Source organism: Hipposideros armiger, unplaced genomic scaffold (assembly GCF_001890085.2).
Source record: "Hipposideros armiger isolate ML-2016 unplaced genomic scaffold, ASM189008v1 scaffold_301, whole genome shotgun sequence".
In the NCBI taxonomy this organism is placed as follows: Eukaryota; Metazoa; Chordata; class Mammalia; order Chiroptera; family Hipposideridae; genus Hipposideros; species Hipposideros armiger.
In genome coordinates this window covers 1943329-1953772 of record NW_017731651.1, presented here as the reverse complement: position 1 = coordinate 1953772, position 10444 = coordinate 1943329, and the positions used below count along the sequence as shown (strand labels likewise).

Below are 10444 nucleotides of genomic sequence, written 5' to 3'. Positions count from 1 at the left end.
AACGTCCTCCACAACTAGACTGAAGAACAAAACAACAGCAACTTGTCTGTTCCCCTTCCCCCAATTCCCCAGCACTGTTCCCATCCCCTCAATTCCCCAATAAAAATCTTTAAAAAAAAAAAAAAATGAGCCCAAATCTAGTCTGGGTCTGAGACCCAGGAATGTGCAAGTATTCCCAGTGAAAGGTCACATACTTTGAATGGACAAGGTTTGAGCCCCCCTCACCTGGTTTGGTGTGTGACTATGGACCATTCCCATAACTTTGCAAATGCTCATTTTCCTCAAGTAGAAATAATCATCTACCTTAGAGGGATGTTATCAGATTAAATGAGAAAAGGGAATGTCAACATTTTTCATATACAGGCATACCTCATTCTATTGTGTTTGCTTTATGGCACTCACAAATATTGCATTTTTTTCACGTTGAAGGCTTACATCCTGCCTTGAGCAAGTCTATCAGCATAATTTTTCTGACAGGTTCATATGATGGCTGGCATTTTTAGAAATAAAGTATTTTTAATAAAGGTGTACAGCTTTTGGATATAATGCTATTGCATATTGAACAGACTACAGTATAATGTAAACATAACTTTTATATGCACTGGGAAACCAAAAAATACATGTGATTCACTTTATTGAGATACTCACTTTATTGCGGTGGTCTGGAACCAAACCTGCAATATCTCCAGGTATGTCCGTTCTATTATTTACTCTACAAATAAAAGTATGTGTTTGTTACAAGAATTTATCAAAGGAATATCTGAAGACCAAGAAGTGGGGGTACTCTGGGGTGAAAGAATGAGTTGAATTCAGATTTCTGTATGTTTAGGAACATAGACTTCTTTCATGACACAGCACTTACACCTCAGTTTTCTGTGTTCTTCTAAGACAATCAGGAGGAAAAAATGGTGATATTTAGGCTATGTGCCCTGAAATTACAAAACACCTGAAAGATACCTCATTCAGCTAACAAGTCTAACATTCAGAATTTCAACAGGCTCTCAACACCGTTCTACAATCCTCTTCCTCCATTTCTTTAGTCTGCTCATTTGCCCACTCCTCATGGTGACTATTAAGATTTTTGCATTCTCTTCAACCAAACCACCACCCCCAGAAAGCTCCCTCAATCTCGACAGACAACCTCACCCCAACCTCACAGAGAAACTGGAAGCTGTCAGAAAGGATCTGTCAAATTCCCACCACCTGCTTTCAAACATACAATTTATCTACATCTCTTCCCCATGCTTCTCAATTCCTTTAAAGCCAGCTTCCTTCTTCCTAGTGAAGGTCAAATCCTCCGTGTACATACTTTGCCCATTTCCTCAAAAATCATATCCTATCAATTATATCCTCTCTCTTCTGTGTCTTCTAACTTATCATCTCTGCTTGGTTGCCAGACCTGGTCATTCAAATATGTTGAATCCTATTTTTAAAAATCTCCAACCTTATTCCCCCCTTTTAATTACCACTCTGTCTCTTTTCTCAGCCACCATTCTGAAAAGAATTGTCAGCACTCCCTGTCTCAAAGTCCTCATTTCTCATTTATTCCATAACCCACAGAAACCTTGCTTCTGCTGTCAACAGCCCATCAAACTACTGAGCTAAGGGGACCAATGACATCTAATAGATATTCTTTGAACCATCCCCCCTCCTGCCCCCAGCTTACCTAGCCTGTCAGGAACACTTTGTGGAGTTAACCCCTTTGTTCTCTTGCTTTTGTGGTATGTCCCACTCCTGGGTATCAGAGCAGTCTTCTGGTTTATCCTTCCCTGACTCACATTTAAAAGTTGGAATTTGTCAAGACCACCCCAGGTTCCTTCTCTTCTCCATGCTTTCTTCTACACAAAATCAGCCACTCACATACTTTCACTCACCATCCATATCTTGACTACTTGGGTGTGTGCATCTCTAGATCACGCCTGTGTATCTGACTTGACACGTCCACTTGGTTATCTGCTGCAGGTTGGAGCCTACAGAAGCACACACTGAGATGGGGTTTGGGGTGCAAGATGTTTTGAGAGATCAAACCCCTGTGAAGGGAAGGAGAAGGTGGGAGGACTGGTCTGAGGAAGAAATTGAACTTCATTCATGTTCCCCTTGGTCACCTCAGCAGGGGGCTCTTCAACAAGCCTTGCCCATCAGAGTGTCCCGCCTCACTCATTCATTGCTGTGGGCTGCCCCGGAAGGGCATGCCTTCTGGTGAGGCAGCTGTCATGGCTCAGGCAGACCCTGAAGTTGCTGAAAGCTGGTGGCTCTCTGCTGACTGCCTCCCTCCCAGCTACAAGTATGTCCTTCCTTGAAGAGGAGTCTTGGTGACACATTTTCTCATCTACCACCATATCTCTCAGACATTTTAAATTCGAATCAAAAGTTGGACTTGTCTCTCCAAAACCTGTTCTGTTCCTTCTCCAGTATGCCTGCCCTCTAGAAATAACATCCCCATCCATACAGCTGCACACATCAGAAGCCCACTAGTGATCCTAATAGCACCTTCACTTTCACCCTTTGCCCTTACCCTAATCCTAGTCCTGTCTCTCCACAGCAATTGAAACAAGCTTCTAACTGGCCTCCCCACATCTCTCTTAGCCGCGTCTAGCCCTTTCTTTATACTGATCCAGAGAGTGATCCTTTTAAAATACAAATATATATATATATTACCCCTTAGCTTGACTTCCCATTGCTTTTAGGATGAAGACCAAAAAATTCTTTAATGGAGTCACAGGTCCTGCATGATCTTGTCCCTTCCTCCTACCAGTCAAGTTACCAGCTACATGGGATGTCATTGGGCCCTAGAAATATGCAGCGTTTCTTCCATCTCAGGCTCCCTGCATATGCTTTTTTCTCTTCCTGAAATGGTCTCCACTCTTCCCCAGCTAACACCTACTATTCTTCAGATCCTGGCTTTATTTTTTTTTCCCGCTGAAGTTTTTTTGTGTTTCTTTTTAATTTTTATTAAATTTATTCATAAAATTACATAGGTTTCAAGTGTACAAGTCTATAATACATCACCTATCTATTGCATCCTGGCTTTGATGTCATTTTCTCAGAGAAGTTTCTCTGAGCCTCCGACTGCAATGGTAACTAAACAGCTAATAGAGTACAGTTGATCCTCCTGACCACTAGATTCTGTACTCACTAAAATTTACTTGTAACCTGAAAAATCGATGCTCACCGAGCTTCTGTTGTCATTCCAGGACATGCGTAGAATATCCTGACACACACTTTCCCAGCTGGGGTCAAACAAGGTGACACCTGCCTTCTTGTTTCAACTCTCATATCGTATGTGTGTCCTTTCCACAGTCTATTTACTGCCAGGTTTTCACATTTGTGTGCTTTTTGGTGGTGATTTCACTGTTTAAAACGGGCCCAGAGTGTTAAGGTGCTGTTTAGTGTTCCTAATTACATGAAGGCTGTGAAGTGCTTTACAGAGAACATACATGAGTTAGATATGTTGCATTTAGGCCTGAGTTCTGTCAGTGCTGGCCATGAGTTCAGCATTAATGAATCAACAATACATGTTAACTAAGGTCCCTTCTAAACAGAAGCACACATAAAACAATGTTATGTATTGATTCTTGACAAAACAACGTTGTGACCAGAGGCTGGAAGGAACCTAACCCTATATTTCCTCTAGGAGCAATGACTCAGCATTCATTAATTCAGTGCTCACTTAATCAAACAGAACTATTGTAAAAAGCAAGAATCTATGGGAATCATTTTATTATTATTATTATTATTATTATCTCTCCCCCTACAGAATACAAGCTCCAAAAGTGTAGGAACAACCTGGCTTTTAAAAAAACTGTATTTTAATTTTTCAATTACAGTTGATATTCAATCTTATTATTAGTTTCAGGTGTATAGCATAGTGGTTAGACATTTATCTAACTTATAAAGTTACCCACCAATAAGACTAGTGCCCACCTGGTGCCATACATGATTATTACAGTATTATTGACTATATTCCCTATGCTATATTTTACGCCCCTTGACTGTTTTATAATTGCCAATTTGTACTTCTTAATCCCTTCACCTTTTTTACCCAGCTCCCCAACACCACTTCCATCTGTCAACCATCAGCCTGTTCTCTGTATCTATAAATCTGTTTCTGATTTGTTTGTTTATGCTGCTTTTTTAGATTCCACATATAAGTATAATCATATGGTATTTGTCTTTCTCTGTTTGACTTATTTCACTTAGCATAATACCCTCTAGGTCCATCCATGTTGTCACAAACAGTAAGATTTCATTCTTTATTATGGCCAAGAAATATTCCAATCTCTCTTAATTACAGTTGTATTATCAATACAGGGCCTTGTACATAGCAGGAGTTTGATAAATATTTGTTTTGAGTGAGTGAAGGTGAAGAACATCTTCTAGTAGTAAGGCTACATTCTTTTATGACATTTTCCTGTGAAGCCAGAACTATGGACCTCTCTGTACATACAAATCTCACCTGATAAATATTTCTTGCTCTCTTAAAAAATGTTAATTGCTATGGTCTGAATGTTTGTGACTCCCCCCCCCACCCCCGCCAAGAAAAACTCATAAGTTGAAAACCTAATGACCAAGGTGATAGTATTAGGAGGTGGGCCCTTTGGGAGGTGATGAGGTCATGAGGGTGGAGCCCTCATAATTGGGATTAGTACTCTTATAAAAGAGACCCCACAGAGCTCCCTCTCCCCTTCCACCATGGGAGGATACAATGAGAAATCTGTCACCCAGAAGAGGGCACTCACCTGACCACGCTGGCATCCTGATCTCACACTTCTAGCCTCCAGAACTGTGAGAAATAAAGTTCTGCTGTTTATCAGTCACCCAGTCTATGGTACTTGGTTATAGTGTCCTGAATGAACTGAGACACTAATGCATGACTTGAGGAGGAAATATATTTGTGTTGAAAGAATGTTAAACCAGGAAACAGGAGACTTGCATTCTATCCCCCTTTTGTGGCAACTAACTAACTGCATGAGAAGGAAGCCCCCTCCTTCTGAGTCTTTGTTTCCTCATCTATAAGATAAAATAGGCTCTGAGTTCCCTGCCAGCTCTGAGACTTAAGCTTCCATGTTATCTTTGCCCATCAAGTGAACCCATTTTTCTATTCTGCCTCTGACATAGGACGTAATCCCAAAAGAGCAGGGACTTTTGAGGTTTTGCTGTGTTGCATCACCAGTATTTATAAAGTGTCCAGAACACAAATATATTCAGAGAATGTTTGAATGAATACTTCCCTGAGAATCCAGACTCCTAGCTCACAATATTAAACTAAGCCCGTTTTCTAGTCGCAGACAATTTAAGAGTAGCTTGGAAAGTGTGTCTCTCTATTCAGATACCACTTTGGTAATGTTGTTATCAATAATCTTGCAAAACAATATTTTTCATTACTTTTTTCTGATGGCATAAGTACTACATGTTCTCTAGAAAATTTGGCAAATATGTAAGGGAAAACACAGAGGTCATTTAATAAGTTAGTACCCGGAAACAATAAATATTAACATTTCAATGTGTGGTCTATATTTTTCTTTTCTAGTTTTGTTTTTGTTTTATTTTCCAATCCATCAGGAATCCATTTTTCTATTTGTTCAATACATTCTTTCTAATAGTTAACCAGCAGCATTTACTGAATAATAAAACACACAAATATCAGTTAACTACTCCACATGTCCCCAAGTTAATTCCTCACCTCCACTACCTATCCAAACAACTTCCTCCCTGTCAGCAATTCTCCCTGTGACCCAAGACAGAATCCTAGAAGTTATCCTCACATTCCCCATGCTTTTTATTACACCCAGTAGATCTCCAGCTCCTCTTGAAGATCGCCTTAGCAAGCAAAACAACCGAATCGCCGGTCTTTCGAAGTCTCCAAGCCTGTCTCTCCATACTTTCCCACTTTCTCTCCAATATTAGCTGGGGCCAGATCAACCTGCTTCTGGCTCCCCAGCTGTGTCATGCCTTCCCTGGGTCCTGGGCCTCTGCACCTGCCACCGGCTCGTTCTGGAAGGCCCTTCAGCATCCTTTCACCTAGTTACTTCCTGCTTGCCCTTCACGCCCCAGCTCAGCTATCACCTCCACGAGGAAAACTTCCTTAACTCTGAAAGCTGGGTGCAGAGTCCTTCCTTTCCTTTTTGAAGATGCCATTATACCACTAATAGGATTCATATTTTTCTCAGTTTGTGTCTGGACATTATGGAATTTCTCATATGCGTGGTTATGTCTCCTAAACTTTGTGCAATGTCAAACACAAGGAAGTTGCTCAAAGCTGTTCATTGGAATGAACAAAACGTTTTCTCCACTGATTAGTAATTCTGTTTATGATATACTTAAGATGATATGCACTGAGATCTATTTCCTGATCCTATTTTATTTAAGCTACGTCTGTTTATCCTTGCACCAGCATCACATTATTTTAATGTACTATGGTATTATGATGCATTTTAATATCAAATAGGTAACCCTCCCACACATTACTCCCATTTGCTCATCTCTTTAGTCTGTTACATGACCTTGAGAACTACATCAGAGTTTTTTTAACTTTTTGTAAACTCCCTTTGGTGTTTTAATGGTATTGCATTAGACCTAGGAGGAAAATTATATTTGCAACCAATACTTTTATCGCTTCCTCTGAAAATTTTATAGTTCTCATTTCTGTTACTTGGATTCCTATGCTGGCTAGACCTTTGGGGAATAATAAATACAGTGGTGATGGTAGCTATCTCTGAGAATGTCTCTTACTACCTAGATCTTATTAGTATTACAGGATAAAAAATACTTAAGAAAGACTAAGTTAGTGCAGTACTACATTAACTAACAAAACTATTTGCAGGGAAAAAAGAGGCACTTAATCTATCTAAATGGTCTTTTTATCCTAAAGGCCCTGATAGTCCCTCAGAAACATATAACTTTGTGTTCCAAAATAAAATATCTAAGAGCTGCTAAGCTTCTCATCCCTCTTCAGATTTATCTTTCTTTCCACCACCAACCCAAAGGAAGAAAATTTTGTATGACCTTGACAAGAATGGTTAATAGATATTGCAGAGTTTTTGTTTTGTTTTGCTTTGTGTTGTGTTGTTTCTGAGAGTACAGGTTGCAGTTCGATTTGTCCACAGCCTTTCTGGAAAGATGAAAGTCAATCCTCAATCTTTGCTTTTGAATAACTTCCAAAGTTAAACTATCAATTAATCAATCAAGGTTTTCCAGAGAACAGAACCAATAGAACATAATATATCCCTATATGTATATAAAATAAATCTCTTTATTATATATATATATATATATATATATATACATATATGCATAATACACACATTTCTTACATATAATAAGGAGATTTATTTTAAGAAATTGGCTTACATGATTGTGGTGACTGGCGGGTCCAAAGCTTGTAGGGTAGCCCAGCAGGCTGGTAACTCAGGCAGGATTTCTATGTTACAGCCTTGAGGCATAATTCCTTCTTCAATTTATCTCTTTCCTCTCATATTTTACTCTAAGCATCAAGGACAAAACAGGTCACATCTTCCACAGTTCATTTGGAAATCTCCTCCGTAAAATATCCAAAATCGTCACTTACAAGTTTGACTTTCCACCCAACAATAGAACATAATATAGACGAGTTCTCTGCCAATTTATAACAAGGATCACCTTTCCTCTGCTGCTTCCATATGTTTCTCATTTCCACTGAGACTTCATCAGAAGCACTTTAATGTTCATATTTCTAGCAACATTCTGTTCATAATTATATGGATATTCTTTTTCTAAGAGCATAGAAACTTTCCCTACAGCTCTCCTCCCTTCTTCCTGAGCCCACCCCAGACTTGCCTTTAATGTCCATATTTCTACCAACAGTCACTTCAGGGTAACCTAGATTTTTACTATCGAGTGCCTCAAAATTCTTCAGCCTGTATCCATTACCCAATTCCAAAGCTGCTCCCACATTTTTAAGTATTGGTTACAGCAATACGACACTACCTTGTACCAAAACCCATATTAGTTTCCTCAGGCTGCCTAAATAAAGTACTGCAAACTGGGTGACTTAAAAGAACAAGAATTTATTCTCTCACAATTCTAGAGGCTAGAAATCCAAAATCAAGGTGTTAGCAGGGCCGTGCTCCCTCTGAAACTTCTAACAGAGGGTCCTCCCTTGCCCCTTCCACCTTCTGGTAGCACCAGGTGATCCTGGGCTTGTGACAGCATCCTCCACCTTCTCATGGCCGTCTTTTCTCCATGTCTGTGTGTCTCTGTGGTCCACATGGCATTCTCTCTGCGTGTCTATGTCTGTGCCCAAATTCACATCTTCTTATGAGGACACCAGTCATAATTATATTAGGGCCCACCCTAAGGACTTCATCTTAACTTGATTGAATCTGCAAAAGCCCTGTTTTCAAATAAGGCCACATTCACAGCTACCTGGGATTAGCACTTCAACACATCTTTTTCAGATACAGTTAAGTCCCTAGTAATTTTTATTTCATCACCAATTTTTGAGGTAGGTATTATTATTTTTATTCTCAAATGTAGACACTCAATCTTAGAAAGGTTAACGACCTTGCGCAAAGTCATGCTATTTGTAAATAATACAGCTGTGACTGATTCAAAACCCATATTCTATCTTATTACCTAAGAAATTGTTAATATTATGCCTAAAAATATAATCAGCAACACCAGACTATGCTTCTTGGTTGAATTTGACACAATTGACCTTTCCCTTTATTGAAACAAGTGCCCCTTCGGTTTCACGGTCACTTTTCTTCTTGCCGGTCCTCTCATATGATCCCTCTTGCGCTTTCATTGGCGCCGGCCCTTCTGTTTGAGCTGTAGTGCCCCAGGATGAGCCCTTCCTCTATAAGCAATCTCTCGCTCACTGCTCTCAGTTGGTGACATTACACACCCTCTCTATGCCAGCATCCCTCAGACATACAACCCCGGCTCTGATCTCTCTGTTGAACACCGGACTTGCATTTCCAATTGCCAGCTTAAGATCTCCCTTTACATGTCTAATAAGTTTCTTTAAATCAACCTAGCAATCCCATTCAAGGTTCTTATTGAAGATAAACAAAATCTTATCCTGATAACTTAGGCAGATGTGGTATTTGAAAGGGTATTCAGTAGCTGGCAAAATACCTCGGAGAATAAGAAAACCAAACTAGAGGGCTAATAGCCCTTGAGGGGCAGTGCCCAGGTCATACTGTGGAACTGCTCAAGGGAGCTCCCGCCGCGACCATTGCTGTGTTCAGACGCTGTGCCTGACATCTCTGCTACTGCTGCCTCAAACAGGGATTAGGATGCTGACTCCATGGCCAGAATGAACGATAATTCGGAGTTTCACAGATGTATCTGGCTGAGCCAGGGACATAAGCTGCCCCCCAGCCACAGGGGCTACTGGTAAAGCAAGCTTCTGACTTCTATCTTAGAGAAACACGGATGCCTAAGTAGAGGAAATCCTCCAACATAGGAAGGATGGTACTGAGTGGCTGGAAAGAATGGCAGATATCCACCATAGTAGCCAAATAGAACTCTTGATTCTTCTCACCCCCTCTCCGCCAGGTGCTTAAGCTCCACACCTAAGAGTCATCCTTAAGCCTTCCTTCCCTTATTCTCCACTTCTAATTTGGCATCAAATCTGTTCACCTCTACCTCTGAAATATATCCTAGAATGTACCCGCTGCTTTCCATCTAGAATACCTTAGTGCACGCCACCAGCGTCCCTCACCTTGACCACATACTACAGCCACCCAGCCGGCACTTCCACTTCCGCTACCTCCACAGTCCACTCTTCACACTGAAAACAGACTGGCCTTCCAAAAATAGAAGTTGGCTCAATCGAGTCTCTGCTTTAAGCCCTCTAATGTTCTTACCCTGGCACACAAGGTGCTACATAACCTGGTCCCTGCCCAACCGTCTAACCTTACCTTATTACCACTATTCCTTCCCTTGCTGAGCTCCAACCATAACCGCACTGGAATTCTTTCCTGCGCTTGGACACAACAGGCTCCTTCCAACCTCAGGACTTTGTACTTGTTGTCTCTGCTCAAAGATCTCCCTGTGGCTGTATTTTGTTTGTTTGTTTTAGTTTTTGTCTTTCAGGTCTCAGCTCAAAGGTTACCTCTTCTGAGAAGTCCCATTGTAAATTAGTCCATCTGTCACCTTCTATCAGATCCTCATTGTTACATTTAATAGTATTTGTCATTATGTGACATTATCTCGTTTCTGATTTATTGGCTGCCTCTCCCTAGTCAATTAAGTCACTAGATTGCAAGCCCATCCATTTTATCTACCGCTGTTATTCCCAGTCCATCTAGCAGTGCCCGGCACACATTAGAGAGTTGAAATACATAGATTATAATTATACATATATAAAATCGACGTTTATCTATGCAGATAGACTGAGAGTATATATAATATATATTTGTTAAATAAAATCACAGATCACATAAATTACAAAGGCTAG

At 40.4% G+C, this 10444-nt stretch overlaps 1 long non-coding RNA gene across 1 annotated transcript in view; it reads right to left on the bottom strand.

The window, feature by feature from the left end:
- LOC109391734 (uncharacterized) overlaps positions 1–9989 on the bottom strand; it is a 191931-nt gene extending 181942 nt beyond the window's left edge. Inside the window, exon 1 of the long non-coding RNA XR_002125907.1 lies at positions 9906–9989. This is a non-coding gene — a long non-coding RNA (uncharacterized LOC109391734). The remainder of the gene's footprint in view (positions 1–9905) is intronic.
- Positions 9990–10444: the final 455 nt, after the last annotated feature.